The 7,003-nt window shown below is 35.5% G+C and overlaps 1 non-coding gene across 1 annotated transcript; it reads left to right on the top strand.

The window, feature by feature from the left end:
- Positions 1–1,606: 1,606 nt before the first annotated feature.
- LOC121230143 (small nucleolar RNA R71) lies at positions 1,607–1,713 on the top strand. The gene has a single exon (XR_005928095.1). It is a non-coding gene; the product is annotated as a small nucleolar RNA R71 (small nucleolar RNA).
- Positions 1,714–7,003: the final 5,290 nt, after the last annotated feature.

Consider the following 7,003-nt stretch of genomic DNA (forward strand, 5'->3'; position numbering starts at 1 on the left):
GATTGTCCTAAACACGCATAGTAAGCTCGCCCTTCTGCACATCGATAAGGGTCCTTTCAATTGCTAGGAAATGTCTTCCTAGGATGATTGGCACCTCTTTATCTACTTCAAATTCCAGAATAACAAAGTCAGCAAAAAAAATTGTCTACATATACCAATACATCCTCAATTTTTCCTTCTAGATGTGCTAAGGATCAATTTGCTAATTGAAGTGTAACTTAATATGTCTAACTTCACCTATCCCCAACTTCCTAAATATTTACATAGGCATCAAGTTGATATTCGCACCCAAATCACATAATGCCTTACCACAATATGTTGCTCCAATGTTGCAAGGTATGTAAAACATCCAGGACCCTTCAACTTCGAGGGTAGTTTGTCTTGAAGATATGCACTGCATTCCTTCGTTAAGGCATTTGTCAGCATTTCTTGGACAGGATATCCTTCATGAATTTTACGTAGTCCATAATTTGTTCAAGTGCTTCTACCAACAAGATGTTGATATGAAGTTGCTTGAGGACGTCTAAAAACTTCTTGAACTGGACTTCTTGTTTTTGCTTTTTAAGCCTTTGAGGGTAATATGGTGGAGGCTTCTTTACTGGAACTAGTTAGTTCATCTTCTGTGGCAATTCTGCGTCTAATGAAGTTGTTAGTTTATTAGAATTAACTGGATCAGAAGTTACCTTATTAGATTTTGCATATTCTAGTTCCGACAAAACTGGAATTTCAAAACTCAGTTGAACTTCCACTAAGTCTTGAGCATCAGATGGCTCTTCTTCAACTTCGACAGTGTTGGGCTCTAATATTTTTTCGCTCCACAATGTCAATGCTTTACAATGCTCCTTCCCCGGATTTCTTAGATTTTTCGTACCACTAGGCAAAGCAGCTTGTGGATGGTTTCTGAGTTCAACGGCAAGCTAGCCCATTTGGTTTTCTAGGTTTTTCAATGTGGCTAATTAGCTTTAGATTAAGGCATCATTTTTTGCTACGTATGCCTTCAAAAAGTTTTCTAAGCCATTAGAAGTTTCAGCTTGAGATTTCTTCTGAAATTGTTGGGTAAAAATAGTTGGGGGGCCGGTCTAGGTTGGGCATAAGTGTTACTGGTTACAGCCCCTTGGTTACTCCAGGAAAAATTAGGGTGGTTTTGCCAAGATAGGTTATAAAAATTGGATTGCAGTCCTTGCCTTCCTTGATTCTGGTTCTGATTACCCATGTAATACACGGATTCTAGATTTGGTGGACATTCTTCAAACAAATGTCTGTGTCTTTCCCTACAATAAACACAGGATATATTTTCAAAGTTATTAGGTGGCGGAGCTGCAAAACTATTAAACCCATTAGTGGTAAAATTTTTAAGCATTGAAGAATTTGAAGATACCTGAGATGCGAGTGAAGTGGATCCACTTCATGTATTCCAACGACTAGTGTTCCTGACGCTGCTTGATTGGTTGGCCATTGATAATTGTTGCTAGCAACTCTCTCAATGATTTCATAAGTCTCATTATAAGACTTAGAAATGAGAGCACCATTAGCAGAAGTGTCAACTACCATCCTCATGTGAGCATTGACACCATCATAGAACATCTCAAGTTGGATGCAATACGGGATTCCATGATGAGGGCACTTCTATAATAATTCTTTGTACCTTTCCCATGCCTCATATAAGGACTCATCATCTATTTGTTGGAAAACAAAGACATCATTCCTCAACTTAGCATTCTTTCTAGGCGGGAAATACTTCATAAGGAATCTTTCTACTAACTTTTGCCTTGTGGAAATGGAATTTGGTGGCAATGAGTTTAACCAAACTCGAGCTTTGTCCCTTAGAATATGGGAATACCTTTAATCATAATGCATCTTTGGGTACTCCGGCTAACTTGAAAGAATTTCTCACCTCCATAAATAATCTTAAGTGACGGTGAGGATCTCCGGTAGGTATTCCACTAAATTGGCCCACTATCTGAAGCATCTGGAACATGACTGACTTTAGCTCGAACTATTGTGCTTTGATTTTAGGTCTCTTAATTTCTGAATAAAGATCATGAAACACTGACACAGAATACCATCTTAGAGCTCTATCCCCATCATCAGCAATAAGGATAGGATTTTGAGCAGGGTTTGCTCTGTTTCCTTGATTTGGATTTTCGTAGTTCATCTCTTCGGTCCTTCTCTAACTGGCTTGTCTTCTTCGTTGTCAAAAAGTTCTTTCAATCTCAGGGTCTACGGGGAGTAAATTGATGATTCAATCAATATAATTAAGTTAAAATTGTACAAAAAAATAAACCAAAATGCAAAATTAACAAATTCACAAATAATGACTTTTAAAATAGTCCTTGGCAACGGTGCCGAAAACTTAAAATGATGGAAATGTGTAAATGTACACTATCACAACAAGTAATAAAGTGACAAGTAAATGTCTAATTATCGTACCCACAAGGATTGTGAAAAGAATTATTTATGAATGTAATTAAAAACACTTTGGTGAATAAAAATGTTTCGATTTGAGGAAGTGATAAAAAACTAAGATTTTTAACTAAGTAAAAGAAATAGAGGAAATAAAAGTTTCAATGCACGATTTCAAAAGATAATTTTAATTAAGATGACATAATTGTGTTAGATTAATTACATTTCTTAACTTAGAATTACTAAACTCATGTTCATGTTGTTATGAATAAATTCACGGAAACTTGGCAAATTGATAACTTATGAATATACTCACCTACCAAAATCCATTATCTCTTGACTATATCTCTATGTCAATTGAACCAAATAAACAAATTTTAATAAGCAAATGCGTTAATGCACATGCATACTTATGAAATTAAAAATAATCTCTTGTACATATCTTTATGCCAATTTAGACAATTAATTCAATCTCATAAGCACATAAAAGATTACATGAGGTAATAATGTATTCCTACCTTGAAACTGTTTAATCACAATAATCCTTCAAGTTATGCAAGGCTAATATATCGTTAGATACTGTTGCTAATTTAACTATCAGCTATATTAGATGATTAAACATGCATTGCTTAAGTATTGTATCAATTAATTACAATTTCAATCTGTTTAAATAATTAATTAATTAGTTACCTTACAATTGTAATGCAAGAATAACTTAGTCATGATTTTACTTAATCAAACATCTTACCAAGGCCTATAAAACACAAACACAATTTTAATAAATTAAGTGAAAAAAATGCAATCAACCTAGCACGAATTAAATTTAATCCATATTAATTAAATTAAACATAAACATCACAATTATTCATAGACATGTTCATAACAACAATAAAATTAAAAGGATAAGGAACGAGAATCAAATCCGGTGTTTCTTTGAGGCTTGACTAGTGTGCTCCGCTCCTCCTTCTTTGCTTGTTCTTATTGAACCTAGACTTCCACGAACACTTGAATTCTACTCCAAATGGTGGTTGAAGGACTCTTTTTCAAGAGGTGAAATCGGCAAGGGAATGAGGAAGAAATTGAAGAACAATGGAAGGGGGTTGAAGAGAGAAAGTGAGAGATAAGTGAAAGGATGAGAGGTTTTGAGATGTGTTTCAAATGAGTAGCCAAGGGGCATTTATAGGTTGAGTAGGCTACTAAAAATAACAAAACTCAATAGCCATAGAGTCCCCCTGTGGCCAACCACACATGTGGCAAGTTTGAAGGTTTCAAACTTGATATTTTAAGGTAGGGGTAAATCTAGAAAGGCATGAATAGTAGAGGGGTTTGAATGCAAATTCAAGGAGTCTTCAAGGGATATATTGCAAACCAAATAATCAGACAAAAAATCTAATTGGGTCAGCATGTGGGACAGTTTTGGGCTGCCCAATGCTCAGCCGGAACGATTTTCTCGGTTCAGCTCAACTAAGCCTCTTTTTATAATTAATTAATAATAATTTATTTAATCCAAAATAATTTGGACCGTCTTTAGCTGAAAAATTAATTCACCTCGATGCTTCAAAAATCGCTTCTCGATTTTGCGCTTCTAGCAGTGTCTGCCAAGCCAATTTTCGCCCTTTGTGTGAGTCTATCAAAAATTATCAAAATTAATCAAAATTTATTATAAAATTAATTAAAATCCAACATGTTCATAATTTATGTACAATTTAATTATTTTATAATTAGTATATATTTTTCGACAATAATTACTACGAATTTGCATGAACTTGAGTTAAAAGGGGCATGAAAAAAGTGTGTATATTTTCATATTTCTAGGGACATGGCGTGATGAGGAACCCTGTCAAATCAACATAGTAAGTCAGATAGTCATGTCGTAAAAAGGAACCCCTCACTTTGCGACGTTGTTTTGAAATTTTGAAAATGTTACAAATTGGTCTTCATGTGATTCTGGGTCAATTCTAGAGCATACATAGGCTCATATAAGACCCGAGAAAGATTGTATATGATTATTTTTTGAACTCAAATGATTATGATTGTATGATTTATGTTTAATTTGAATGATAGTTGTCCATAGTTGCTCCAGCAACGATTGTAGCATCCGTAACTCGAACCCCGCGACCGGGTCAGTGAGAGGTGTTTCATGAATCAAGAAGAAATCTACTAGGAATAAAGGTTAGAAGTGTATTAGTTGAGATTAGGAGACTCTAATTCTTCATTATTTCCATAATTTTGCATTTACCAAAAATGTAACACCCTTTACCTGTCCTAGTGTACGGTATGAGTAAGAGGCGCCATCAAGGTACATTCAAGCTAGAGTAATTTTTTTTCTTTTATAAAAAACTCATATTACAGTAGATGCTAAATTCTTTTGGTGTTAATTTGAAAGAATATTGAGATTAAATAAATCATTTGAGTTGTTTGGTAACTTGTTTGAACCTATTCAAGTCATAAAGCAAGGCTCCAAAGTTTACTAGCATAAAACGAAGTATTTTGAGTTTGGAAATGGAAGCTTGATCCTAACTTAAAACATGAAAACAATTTTTAAAATCATTAACCTAAGTTTGGGAATTTGAAATCCTTTTAATGATAATCAGGGTGGGCAAAGGTGCTCAGTACCCAAAATGAACCCCGAAAAGTCAAAATGACTCAAAACAATGTAGTTTCTTAAGTTTAGGGCACTTGTTGTGATAAAAGTGCCTAGATGTACTAATCCAAATGCTCCAAATAGCACATTGAGGCGTTTCTCCTCACTTGTACACTTGAGCCCATGTTTCGAAACCACAACGCCTAGAACAAAAAAAAATTCCCTAAAACCCCCATTTTTCATTCCTAAACTTCACCATAACAAAAACCAAGTTTTAGGATCTTAAAAATCACATTTTATTGGTTGTAAACAAACACTGAAACACATCTAAATGAATCATCTATAAAACATGCTTTGAGATTAGCAAATTTCTGATTAAGACTTAACATAAAACATAGCCAAATGGAATGAAAACTTGTCAAACATGCATGATTCATGCAAGCATTGTAAAATGTATATAATGTAACACCCTTTACCTAGGTTAATTCGATAACTCGAGAAAGTGATGTTGCATTTGGGCTCTGAGTTAATTTAATTCACATTCCATTTATACACTTTATTATTATTATCATTTCAAACTCTTTTGATGTATCTTAGATCACTTTTAGGCATCTCTTACGGTTTGGCTGTGACCGGAGGTCATTCGGACCTATTTCAAGTCCAATTGAGAAAAGACATGTAACACCCTCAACCGTATTCAACGCTGAAATAGGGTTACAGAGCATTACCAAACTTACAACATATTTAAACATACTTTTCACATACATTTCATCAAATCATACAATCGTCATTCAATCTCAGTCAATTTGTCCCTAACACAAGCCTACGAGTCCCTAAACATGCTTTGGGAATGGTTCGGGACTAAACTAATAAATTATGAAACTTTACGAACTTAGAAAATTTTTCCTCAGAACAGGGGACACACGCCCGTGTGGCCAGGCCATGTGTCTCACACAGGCACCAGACACGCTCTCACACAGCCACCAGACACGCCCGTGTCACAGGCCGTGTGGGCATTCGAAATGGGAGTACATGGTCATGTCCCAGCCCGTATCCAACCCCGTGTAACTCTCTGACTTGGGTCACACGGCCAACACACATGCCCATGTAGCTACCCGTGTGCCCTAAAAATGGCAACACATGCCCGTGTGCCAAGCCGTGTGCTAGGCCGTGCCAAACCTGTAGGGTATACTGACTTATGCCACACGGCCAAGTCACACGCCCGTGTGTGAGGCCGTGTGAAGCATACTGACTTAATTTCAAAATCAACACTAGGGGAGACATGGTCGTGTACTTGACCGTGTGTCACACACGGCTAAGACACATGCCCGTGTCTCTGCCGTGTGAACAAAAATAGTCTAATTACCAAGCCAATTTTCCACCCAAATATGAATATACCCAGACAACCAAAATGGCACCAAATCATAGCATAATTGAACATCCAAATCAACCACAACCAAGACTAAAATATACCATTTCCAATACTAACAACCCACGTGCTTATAAACTCATGTTTTACTCATTCTAAACATACCAAATACCAATTACTTCAACATCAATATAACTAAACTCAAATATGCATTATTTGGTCTAATTTCAAAAACATCCAATTTACAAATCATCACCTATTGACATTCAATTTACCTATTCACAACAAGCATCATGAATCCAACTTCAATCACACAATATAGGTCATTTATCAAATCAAAACAAAAGTCATTTGCACACTTATTACATCATCAAATTTGCCATCCTAAGCCAACTCATATGATTAAATATACAAACCAAAACATGTACATTTACAAGCCAATTCATTTGGCCAAAGTCATTACCAAAACATAACCAAAATAACTCAAAATCCTTATACATGCCATATACTTAAAATACCAAGTTCATAGGTATCGAGAGATAGGTGGAGAGTGTGACGATGTTTCCGACGATCCCCGAATCTAAGCTAGCTTTGAATTCACTATAAAACATAGAAAAATAAACGAAGTAAGCTATAAAGCTTAGTAA

Source organism: Gossypium hirsutum, chromosome A05 (assembly GCF_007990345.1).
Source record: "Gossypium hirsutum isolate 1008001.06 chromosome A05, Gossypium_hirsutum_v2.1, whole genome shotgun sequence".
NCBI classification, from domain to species: Eukaryota; Viridiplantae; Streptophyta; class Magnoliopsida; order Malvales; family Malvaceae; genus Gossypium; species Gossypium hirsutum.